The sequence below is a fragment of the Psammomys obesus genome, unplaced genomic scaffold, assembly GCF_907164565.1.
Source record: "Psammomys obesus unplaced genomic scaffold, mPsaObe1.curated_primary_1811, whole genome shotgun sequence".
Classification (NCBI taxonomy): Eukaryota; Metazoa; Chordata; class Mammalia; order Rodentia; family Muridae; genus Psammomys; species Psammomys obesus.
In genome coordinates, this window is record NW_026596109.1 from 5,275,179 (window position 1) to 5,288,199 (window position 13,021).

At 40.4% G+C, this 13,021-nt stretch overlaps 1 protein-coding gene across 1 annotated transcript in view; it reads left to right on the top strand.

Moving 5' to 3' along the window:
• Nucleotides 1–13,021, top strand: part of Pde4b (phosphodiesterase 4B) — a 516,183-nt gene that overhangs the window by 114,447 nt on the left and 388,715 nt on the right. The window lies entirely within an intron of this gene.

The window sequence follows — 13,021 nt, forward strand, 5'->3', positions numbered from 1 at the left end:
TGTGTGTGTGTGTGTGTGTGTGTGTGTGTGTGTGTGTGTGTGTGTGTTTCTAACTCTCTTCTACTAAGTGAGAGTTCACTACTTCTTTAGGCACATAGGACTCAAGGCAACCTCAGGGTTCTAGCTTTGTAACTGTTTGTCTTCACAAACATCCCATCCAATGATCAGGTCTTCCTCCCTACCGCAGACCAAGGCTTGTACAGGAAACCTGCCCAAACTGAGACTCAGGCTCCCTGAAGTCTCTGCTCAGAACCAGCTTCTACCCCTGCTCTCTGGCTGTAGCTACCATCCACCTGCAGGAGAGGATGTTCCATTTAAATGCTAATGAGGGTATCCTCTCACTCTCACTTTGCTTCAATTTCTTGATGAATATCTTTAACAGGTCATTATTTCTTAATCTATGGTGCTTAGCGACTGCCAGCCAATCCCTCCATTCTTTCACTTGTTATTTTTTTTTTCTTGTCTTTAAAACAACCAGGGTATCTTTCCAGTTATTGCATCCCCTTCCATCAGTATCTCACCTCAGGTCACTGTTGTGGAAAGGCAGCAGTATGGACTGGCATTCCCAGGACAGCCAGGAATCTCCTTGTCATCACTGGTGACAGGCTTCTTACCATAAACTATCTGGGAAATGATAACATTACAGAACACCCCACCATTAAAGTCAGCATCCTAGGAGCACTTGCTGGTACCAGAGTTCTCCAGAGCATAATTAGAGACAAGGATAATTCTCAAGATCAGCGGTTCCGATCTGTGAGTCTCGATCCCTCTGAGTGGTTGAATGACCCTTTCACAGCGGTCACCTAAGACCACCAGAAAACACAGATATTTACACTATGATTCATAATAGTAGCAAAATGACAGTTATGGGGTAGCAGTGAAATAATTTTATGGCTGGGGTCACCACAACATGGCGAACTGTATGAAAGGGCCACAGCATTAGGAAGTTTGAGAACCACTGTTTTAAGTGGGTTTATTGGAGTGTGTTCTAAGATAAAGGAGAGCAGAAAGCAGATTGGAGCAGTGGGAAAACATGAAGCAAGAGTGCGGTAGAGACTGTCTTCATTGTGGCCTAGCATTATAAAGGACAAGTTGCATGACAGCGATAGTCCCACACTGGGACAAAGCCTGTATAAGCCATGCCAGTGGGTTATTGGCAGAATCAGCTCTGGTTAGAAACGGGAGGCAAGGCCTCCCAGACAGGTAGCAGGGCATGTCCCTGGAACAGAGGTGGAATGTTTGCCATCTTCACCACTCCCAGTAAATAGGAGCTGGCAGTAACACCAGCCAGGGCGACCTGGCTGCACGGATGCTTGTAGCACCCATTGCAACAGTTTATGTAGCTAGCCTACCTGCAAGGATCAGGAAATGGTTGGAGTTATTCTGTGTCCTAGAGGGAAAATGCATTCCTCAGAGCTCTTTGGGAATCCCAAGTGATATCAGTAAAACCAAGGTCCCTCTAGGATTCTTAGGGTCATTAACCAACAAACAGAAAGGAGCTTGGATGGCTACTCAGGGTCAATATTATTAGAGTTTAAAAGATTCCAGGTAAGTCGTAAGTCTTAGCAGCTTTCCAGAGAAGGAGAATGGACAGAAAAAAACAAACAGCTATGCTATATGAGCTGTTTGTATGAATATCCAGCACAGGGCAGGGAGCTGAGCTTTAGAGAATGAGCAAGGAAACAAAATACCAGAGTATACCTAAGCTATAGCTGGGTTCAGAAAAAGACAGAGAGAGAGAGAGAGAGAGAGAGAGAGAGAGAGAGAGAGAGAGAGAAAGACAAGTTGAAGCTTTATTAGTTAGAACTCAAAAAGGAGGTCAGACCACACAAGCTTTTAAGGACTGCTGAACTTGAGAGTGTGGTAGAGGATGGGAATTCTGGGAAGGAAAATGATAGTGTCTATTTAAAGGAATAATTATTACACCTATTTCTTTAGCATGCTTAAAGTGAACACACCTTCCCATGGATGTTCCCTTGGGCATTTAATGGCACTGACCAACTGGAATTCTAGGTCTCCACCCAGAATTAATGGATCTTTATTTCTGCTCTAGCACTAGACCTGAACAGAAACTTTGTGTTAACCTTTTCCTCTTTTCAGTTGAACTACTTTCAATCTCTTTGTCTATAAATCCTTCATGCTCACCCATCATCTGGGATGAGGGACCCTCTTGCAAATAAGACCTCATCTCTGGATCTGTTGCCAAGTCTTAGTCTCTAGATTGATAGTATCACTCTCCACTGTGACCTTTGGTAGGCTAATTTTTTTCTCTCATTTGGAATAGAATCATAACAAGACAAAATACACAATGTCTCTGTCCTAATATACATTTCTGAAAGGGGAGCAGAAGGAAAGGAAAGAAAGAAGTGATGATCCAAAAGAAACATTGAAAATAAGATTTTGGTTTTTTATTTTTCTTACTTTTGGTTTAGAAATTAATATTTTATGATCTAGCAAAAAAAAATTATTACCTTGGCTCTGGGTGTCAGTGTTGTTTGGAAAGAAGCCATTGCCTCTAAAACTGACGCTATGGCGAGATCCGTGTTATTCCTCTCTGTTTGCATAAACTCTGGGCACACTTCTCCTTAAACACATGAAAAGTGGTGGTGCGTGTTGAAGTGTTGACACTATGAAAACAAACCCATGTGTTTCCACGTAATTTTCGAGGCATTAGGGTTGCTTTGAACGAACCTCGTACTCTTTCACCTTATATTCTATCCCCGCATACACAAACTGCTTACTTTAACTTAGGTCTTTTCCTTTACTTTGCAATGGAATGAACTTCTCATTTCCTCCTCCCTAGCTGTTAAATTGCACCCAGAATTCTAAGCTTGGGTTGAACTCCAGTAGAAGCATACATGTCTGGATGCTATGTGGATTAGCAACAGATGGGGCAGTTTACCTCTGAGGAAAAATGGTGCCTGAGATGTGTCTTCTTCTTGATCCACTGAGTCTCTTTCTTCTAAGGAACTTCTTGCAGTAGTAGATCAGGGTGCCTGGGGGGTTGTCTTCATGGCCAGTGTATTAATATCATTAGGGAAGTTGCTAAGAAAGAAAATCAAGGGACTGGTGAGATGGCTCAGTGGTTAAGAGCAGAAGACATGGGTTAAATTCCCAGTACCCTCATGGTGGCTAACAACCATCTGAAACTCCAGTTCCAGGAGACCTAGCACCCTCTTATGGTCTCTGTGGGCACAGCACACACCTGGTGCACATAAATACATATATGCAAAATACCCATGCACACGAAATAAAAATAAATAAAACCTTAAAAAAGAAAGTGATTGGCATTGTCTCATATCTAAGATGTCCGATCAGAGTGAATGCTCATCTATAGATGAATGGGATAGAAAATAGACACACACAGTAGGCCATTATTCAGCCATAGAGAAAAGTGAAATTCGTACAATGACGTGGATCCAGAAGAGTATGCTAAGGAAGATGAAGTAGGCACAGAAAGATAAGGATTGTATGACCCTTTTCAGGCATGGAATCTAAAACAGGAAAGAATTGACTTGAGAGCAGAATACTGCCTGGGAGGCATGCTGGGGCAGGAAAGTGGAAGAAGGGTAAATTAATGTGGTCTATATCTGTGGAAATATAATAAATAATCTCACATATGTGCACACGTAGTATGTGTTGATAAAAATAACGCACCCAGAATCCCTTGGGTCTCTAAGTGTGTTCTTGTGTGTACATTTTATTTTTATTTTTCCATATTTTAAGAATCCCACCAGGAGCTTCTGAGGGTGTCTAGTGTCTGTAAGTGCTTTTGGAGGGAATATCTTTTCCTTTACCTCTGAAACCACCTTACTGGCCCTGGGCCATGCTCCCCAACCAGATCAAATCTTCCTAGCATGGCACAGCCGAGTCACCTAAACTTACTCTCCCAATGACCTTCCCCATGTTAAACGGGGGATAAATTCCCAGAGTACTGTATAATTAGATACAGTGATTCATAAGATATGGAAATGTATTCTAGGGGTTAAAAGCACAGATTCTGTAGTCAGCTTGTCACTTAATTAAACTAAGATCAGGGTTCTGCTTCTGTGACATAATGAGCACATAATGACACCCACCTTTTTTTTTTTCTTTGACTGTTGTGCTAGATGATGTGAGCAAAGTGCCTGACTCACAGTAAGTCACTGTCTAATTTAACCATCACCAGTCACAGGTCCTCACAGGTCTCGGTGACTAGTGACTGGAGCTACCCCCCACAGGGCACAGAGCACTCTCTGCCCTAGAAATTCAGAGAAGCGTCATTAAACATTTCTTGGGTCTTTAGAATCCAGACTAAAATGTAGGAATTCTTCCCCACTCCCATCCCCACTACAAGTTTACTTAGTTGAAGTTCTAACTTGTTGCTTTCAAATCTTTTTCACCTCTTAATCCCTGATTTTACAGATTCTGGACCAAAAGCCAAGTTAATAGTCCCACACACCCTGCAAATATATATATATATATACACACACACACATACATATATATGTATGTATATATTTATATAATTTACAGAGCAAGGTAAAAATATCTTACTGTGCTGGGCATGGTGGCACATGCCTATAAGTAATTCTAGTACTCAGGGAAGCAGAGGCTGGAGGATTTCTGTGGGTTTGAGGCCAGCCCGGTCTACAAAGTGAGTCCAGGACAGCCAAGGCTACACTGAGAAACTCTGTCTCGAAAAAACAAAAACCAAAAAAGTCTTATTGTGCTATATTATGCGATATTGTGTAGGCAGCACAATAGCCCCGCAATCTGTGAATGTGTTACCCTCATTCCCATAATAGATAAATGCAGATGTCGTCAGTGGTAAACTGTGATGGACAAATGGCCCTGGATAACACCACACAATGTAATTACCAACTTCCTTATGAGACTGCTCGGGAGAGCTGGGGAAATGGATGTGATGGAGAAAGAAAAGTTTTAAGTGATGCGAGGTTGTGCAAAGAGCTCAAATGGCTTCTGAATGCCAGAAGAAGGCAGGAGAGTGGGTTCTAGCCAAGATCCCTGAAGAAATGTGTGGGGAGCCAAAGAAGCCTTGAGTGAATGTATGAATGGCCACGGCCTGAGTGAAGCGTGAAGAGGAGAGGAAGTCCCGAGTGAACTTGTATTCACAAGGGCACAGCTTTATCAAAGACCCAACACCTCAGACCCGTGGGAATGCCAAAGCCTTCCCCCCACAGGTGAAGTTCAGAGCATGGTAAAGGCTTCTGCTGGCCCGAGTCGGAATGTTCAGAGTGTACACAAACATGAGTGTTTACCAAAGATTGACCTTGACCAGTGTGTGCAAAAAGTAGCGTCTTCAGCTTTCCAGTCCCTGGTTATTTACAGCCCGAGACGGCTGCCTTTCAGAGACCCCCGGCAGAGGTAAGCTACCCCCTCCCCCTGTGCTGCACAGAATAAACACTGAGGTTCTGGTTTATAACATAGCTGCTGCAACTCCAGCAGACATGCTCAGCCGGCCTGACTACAGCTGTTCCGTGGCTGCGTCTGTGTGCCTGCCCTTTCTTCATTCTCTCGCTGCCCCAGTAAGATTTCTAGGACTGTAAAGTGGCAGGGATGTGATACTGCTCACCAATTTTGGGGACTTCTGAAACTCCAAAACTGCCCCACGATGCCTGTATTTGTTGTTTTTAAGCTATCAGATTTGTATAGTTTCTCATGCGGTGTACTCTTGACGAGTTAACAGAATGTCAGTGATGATTGAATTTAATGATTATTTTGTAGAGAAAACTGTTTGGATGATCAGTAATGCTTGAGTGAGTAATGAGAAAAGGTTGTTATTTTTATTCCAGAACATGTATTTTTCTTGCCTTCATTTCAGCACAATTATAAGTTATATTATTAAGAAATACAGGCTTTTTCCTGATTAGTTCATCATTTTTCAGTTATTTTCATTCTTGAGCAATTTCTTTCAAATAATTTCCAGTTAGAGAAATGATTCCAACGAAGCAGTAGCAACTAAATTGTCACAAAATGTAATTATACAACAGTTGGATATATGAATTAATTATTAGTTGATAAGCCATAGTCACAGTTTTAAGGGACCGTGAAAAATAACCATTGTGATCTCTCAGAAAATTTAACAAACATTTAAACAAATCAGACAAATATATTGCTATTTAAAAAGCCCACAAAAGTAGTATCTTAGTTAGGGTTACTGTTGCTGTGATGAAACACCATGACCAAAGCCACTTGGGGAGAAAAGGGTTATTTGGCTTACACTTCCACAGCTCTGCTCATCATTGAAGGAAGTCAGGGCAAGAACCTAGATAGGGCATGAACAGGGCTGATACAGGGCTGATGCAGAGGCCATGGAGGGTGCTGCTTACTGGCTTGCTCAGCCTGCTTTCTTATAGAACCCAGAACCACAGGCCTAGGTGGCCCCACCCACAACGGGCTGGGTCCTCCCCCACCAATCACTAATTAAGAAAATATCCTATAAGCTTGCCTGCAGCATTTTCTTATGAAGGCATTTTCTTAGTTGAGGCTGCCTCTTTTCTGATAACTCTCAACATAAAACTAGCCAGCACAACTGTTGTCTAGATGCATAGAACTATAGTTCTAATCTTGGTTCTGCATTTAAAAAAATATGAGATATTAACGTGCAATTTTTAAAATAGAGGTATTCAAATCTCAGACTCAACATAAAACAAGAGCTCAGTCTACAGTGCCCATGAAGTTGCAATTGTGTGTAAACCTTCTCCTCTACGCTCATGTCAAGACTTTCTACTCTCTTTTTTTTAACTGATGTTTTATTTTCAAGTAACTTAGTTGTATATTTCATATGCAGTTTATTTAATTCAGTAAATAAGTTAAAAGAATAAAAACAAAACTTTTATTATTCTTTTATGGATGTGTATGTATACATGTGTGTTCATGTGTGGGGAGGCGTGTATATATGTGAGCATATATGTGGAAACAACTCTGCATGCCATCCTCAGGAAGGTCTTTCTCCTCCTTGGACACAGAGTCTCTGATTGAACAATTAGTCTAGGAACCAGAACCAGGAAGCCCAAAAGATCCTTCTGCTCAATGGTAGGCTCTTTGACCTCCCCCACCCCAACCCCCGAGGAAGGAACAGCCTTGCTAGGCCACAGAGGAGAATATTGCAGCCAGTCTTGAAGATACCTGATAAGCTAGGGTTAGATGAAAGGGGAGGAGGATCTCCCCCATCAGTGAACTTGGAAAGGGGCAGGGAAGAGATGAGGGAGAGAGGGTAGGATTGGGAGGAAATGAGGGAGGGGCCTCCGGATGGGATACAAAGTAAATAATCTGTAATTAATATAAAAAATGAAAATTAAAAAATAAAAATAAAAGATCCTCCTGCTCTGTGTCCCCAGCCCAGGAGGGAGAAGCACACACTACCATACTTGCTTTGTTTGTGGGTCCCTGGGGATAAAGATCAGGCCCTTGTGCTTACAAGATAATTAGTTTACCCACCACACCATTTTCCTGGCCCCTATTCTTCTTTTAAAGGAGTCAGTTCTAGATTTATTAAACTATCCTCTACCTATCTATATCTATCTATCTATCTGTCTATCTATCTATCTATCTATCTATCTATCTATCTATCTATCTATCTATCTATCTATCTATCTACCTACCTACCTACCTACCTACCTAGCTATTTAATCTGTCACTAAAGTAGCAGCAAGCCAATTCACATTGCTTCAATTCATGTGTACCTTGAAAGGCATAGAGAAATGTAAGAAAAACAGTAATCAACTGGGTTTTTGTTTTTTTGTTCCTGAGCGGACAAATGAGAGTAGTTTTCTTGTTTTTGTCTTTCCTTCCACCTCAGTCCTACCCTATCTATGCTCAGAAGCCATGTCTGTCTCAAATAACTTTTTTTTTTTTTTTTTTTTAGCATGGCTCATAAGCCTTTCAGGATTGACATGCAATGACCTTTCTGTGCCGAGGCCCAAGGCAAACAGTTTTCAGGGAAGTGTTTCCCTGGAATGTAGAGAGTTTATGATATTTGCTCTGATGGGAGGCATGTTTCTGGGGAAAGTATCGTTTTATAGGACAGTACACTGTCCGAAGAAATGTGTCTGCCTCCTCTTACCTTAAAAGATGGCTACCACAACAGTGATGTGTTGCTATTACAGTATAATACAAGGAACAGAGTAGCATGTGCACACAGACCTGTGTGTGTGCACAAAGAATTTGAATGGTTACCTGCATAAGCAGAGAGAAGAAGAAGGAGACTGGACATGGCCAGCAGGCCAGACCTGGCCATGAGAGAAGCAGAAACAGAGCAGAGGGGATGGACACACACACACACACACACACACACACACACACACAGAGAGAGAGAGAGAGAGAGAGAGAGAAAGACCGACAGATACAGACAGAGTGAAAGAGAGAGAGTCCATAGCACAGCTGAGCTAGCAGGGTTATAAGGAAAATGAGTAGCAGGTTGCAGTGACATGAAGGGAGTTTAGGTAGAGGAGGAAGGTCAAAGGGTTGAGACGCTGGCATGAATTTTGAAATGTGTAACAGGTACTTGTGGTACCGAGGGAACGTGAAGGACAATGTGTGCTTTGGCATGTTAGCACCACAGACAGCCACTTGTCCCTTAGGCCAGTGACAAGGGAAATACCTCCCAAGGAAGACTGGCTTTTATCTAACTCCTGTAGTCCTGGGCTGCCTTTGGGGTTTGGGGAATTGGAGTTTCCCTTGGCTCTGACAGTACCCAGATTGCACTGTAATACTCATATTTGTGATTTCAGACGAAGCCTGTTCGACATTGATCGTCTACTACATCAGCTTGCCTCCTCAGCAGGCTTTTATCTTTTCTGTGGTTTAATTAGGAAGCATTTTAGCTGTGTGTTTCTCAAAGCTGGCTCAGGCTTGACTTCTTTTGGGAAGGCCTCCTGACTCTCATTTGAACTTTGTGTGCATGATTCTGGCATTACAAGCGACATCTGATTTAATAATTCATTGAACTACATGGGAGTCTTGAGGATAGGAACCGTTTCACCAATTTCTGTATTTCTGAGGCCTAACAGTATAGGGAGCATGTTCAAAACTGAACACAGTACATGACAAAGCTCTTGATTTTAGGTTAGGAATCCACTATTATCACTAACACAGCAAATAGAAATTGCAAGTGTTGGCCTGGCATTCAGTTGTCGCTCAAATGCTGTTCGGTCCCCAGCTGATATTCAATGGGGTATTCTAAGAGGCGACAAGAAAAGATTCTACAGTCTCCTTCAGGGATGTGTTCACATAGGGACCATTCCAACCTGTCAGCAGATTCCCTCTGTATCTAACCTGAAGGAGAAGCTATAAATGATGCTCTGAGCCCCCAGAGAGGAGCCGTTTTTGTCACTGTGTCATTCCTACTTCTGGGGACAGTTAAGGGCTGGGAAAGACTGAACCCATCGGAACACTATTTTTAGTTTCCTTGGGAATGTGTCTCTGATTTCATTTAGGAAACAAAAGGTGTTGGTTTAAGTAACTGTTTGACAGCACTCCGATCAGTGTTGCAGGGCAGCTGTTCCATCAGTCATTCTTCTCAGACTAACTCACTCAACTCTATGTTCTCAAAGCTGATGTAACAGACATGTATTTTTTGCAGGCATGTGAATACACACTCATCTCTACCCACATGTGCATGCACACACATGAAGACACACATATTCGCATACATGCATGAGCGCGTGCAAACACACACACACACACACAGAAACATGCCCACAGGACCATAATGGCTGTATTTTTTAGATATAAATATCAGAAAAGGTATAGGTCACAGTTTGTGGAGGATTTCCTCTATGTTTCTTTCTAATAACAGCAGATTCTCAGCAGAAGTGTGAACTGTGAGTCATCAATGCCAGAAAGCGCGGTGGAGTTTGACATGCTTCTTTACCGTCGCTTCTATTATTGTAAAGCTGCATTTCCACATCTCCTACCACACATGTGCAAGCTTTTCTCTAAAGGCAAGTGGTGGTGTGTCTGTTGCTGCCTCGAAGGATAAGCACATATCAAAGACGCTGCGCAGAAACTCCCACTTCTTTATGCACTCTGTCTCTTGACACTGTCAGATTTTTATTGTTGTTGTTAATCCTGGACTCTCTTTGTAGACCAGGCTGGCCTCAAACTCACAGATATCCACCTGCCTCTGCCTCCTGAGTGCTGGGATTATAAGCATGCACCACCATGGCCTGCTCAGACTTCTTAGTTTTTACCAGTCAACCCATTATGTAATAGAATCATCCAATGGCTTTCATTTGTGCTTACATACTTACTAACAAATTCCATTAGTTTTCAAAGGTTCATTTGTCATTTTTTTTTTAATTTTGTGTGACCAGAATGGGTGGGTGTTTTGATCAGATTTCCACATATTTCCTCCTTATTGGTGATTTTCAGGCCTTTAAAGAACATACTTGAAAGCTGCTATTTTTCACACATAGGTACTGAACGTACCTTGTCCTGTACAGGCTTCTTTTTATTCTTTTCATGGCTGTATCAGTGAATAAGAGTCTTATCAAAACGCAGTTGTATCTTTTACCAGTCTGTTGCGTGGTCACTGCTTAGCGTTTCAGAAATACTCTTCAAACCCAAGTGTGAAATATTTTGTTTCATCTTTCCCAAAGTGTTTTAAGAGCCTTAAGTTCTGCTTGTTGGCCCATTCTCCATTCAACCACTCACAGTGCCCTCTCTGTCACTCAGAAGGATCCTGGGCATCCAGTAGTCCATTGCTGTGCTCCCCTCTCCTGCCTGTTGGGTCTGTGTGTCTGTCTCTGTACCTAACTGAGAATACACACCTGTGAGCCATCTCCTCACTCTACTGCTCTTCACAGGTGGGTTCTTCTCGGTCCTTTGTTCACTTCCACTCATTTTGAAATCAGTCATATTTTGTGAAAGCGTATAAGTATTGTGATCATATTGACTCTATGGAGTCATGGCCGTGAGCTGGAAATGTAATGGTTTTGAAACTTCTATCCATTAGCATGCATATTCTTTATTATTTAGCTTTTAAAAACATTTACAATGTTAACTATTAGAGCTTGCATGCCTTTTATAACCTCTGCTTCTCGAGACCTTGGCTTTTACTGCTATTTTAAGGAACACCATTCTGGTTCTAGTCTATGGTGATAATGAAAATAAACAAGTTTATATGAAATACCCATATTCTTCTTGCTGCCTTTTTACAATATGTCTAAAATTTCCCTTGTATTTTACAGAAGTATATTTTTTTTCCTGAAGATATTAACACTTTTGTTCCTTCTTTTCTTACTCTTTTGATTGCAATGGCTGACCAATATAATGTTTTCTTTGTACAGAGATTGCCTTCAGTATAAAGAATTACATCCACGCTAGGCCCCAATGTTTGTTCATTCTCTGCTTTGTCTGTAGTCACACTCCTGTATCCATTTCTGACTCTTTTTTTCTTTATGTGCTCTCTTTTTCTGTAAGTCATGTCAAAACTTTGTAAGTCTTTCAGTGAAACAGCCTTGCCTTTGTTGGGCCTCCATACTATATATATATATTTTTTTGTGTGTGTGTTCTGTTTTATTTATCTTGGTCTTTCTCTTTGTAATCACCATTCTGATTTATTCATGCTAATTAACTTCGATCCTTTATAAACTGTACATTAGATATTTGGCTCCTGTGTGCCTGGCCATCTACCTTCTGTAATGTCTGTGATTAAGGATTTAACTTTCTCAGAGAACAACTTTCTGCTATGTTTCTTGTTGTGTGTTTTCAGTAGCATCCAATTTTGAGTATTTAAATTTTTCTATCAGTTTCTTTCTTTGCCTTATAAGTTACTAGAACTGTTTTTTAACTTTCAAATAAATCAGGTTTTTATACTTTTTTAAATTTCTACCTTGTCTTAATGGTTTTTAGCAAACAAGTTCTATGTTATATAAACAATTTCTGTTACGATTTGCTCATTACTACTATGAATACTATTTAACAAATTTGTATGTGTTTGAAGACCATTTCTTTAGCTACTTGTATAGTTATACATATTTGTGTATATATGTGTGTGTTTATTTTATTCTGCATTTCACTTTTTCTTTTCTTGATCAATAAATAATTTACAGGGGTATGTTGGAATTACTATTTCTGATGACTAATAGTGTTTTTGTAATCCTATTAGTTTTAGTAAGATCTGACATCATTTTGTTACTAGAATTATTGCCTATTCTTGATGTATTAAGACTTAATCATTATACAGTATTCCAATGATGGTACTACTATCTTTAAATCCATTATTTTTTTTCTCAGCTTTTATTTCTTTAAAATTTTTTTTACTATATATTTGCTTTCCAGGTTTTTATATCCTTATATTTGAGACATGTCTGTTACAGTGTAGCACTGAAATGAACTTTTCAATGGATTCCACCATTTATCTTCCAAAGACCAAGCTTAATCCATTTATATTCAACATGATTGTTGGTATCTTCGGCCTTTACTGCTAATATATTACTTTTGTTCTATTTCTGTCTTGTTTTCTTGCGTATGTTCTTTCCTTTTGATTTTAATTGATAAAAACCTTTCTCACTTTTATTGTTTGTAATCCCTCCCTAGTGATTACTTTTAAATAATGGTCCCTGAAAAGGTATTACCATCAGACATCTTCTTGATGAAGTCGCAGTCTCGTCTCTGTCTTATTTCTTAAGAAATGACCACAATCTTTTGATGGAATTATTTTATACCTTCTTTTTGTGATTGTTGTACACATTTCCTGTTTTGTTTGCTAACTCTTATTTTTGTCCGCTAAGATCTTTTGCTTTAGGATCGCTGTTCCTACCTGAAGTGTATATCTTTCAAAGAGTTCTTTAGTGGGGGTTGCTTGACTCTCTTGGTTTCCCATCCTTCTGCACCCAACTGGTGAAAATATTAGTTTCCTTTTCAGAGAACTGATTTTATACCAATAGAATCCAGCCGTGTTATTTTGTAACATACCAAATCAACATGCCAGTCTGATTACATTTTGACATTTAGCTTGACAATAGTCTATTGAAGTATTTGTAAAATTGGATAGACTCTACTTTTCAAAGTT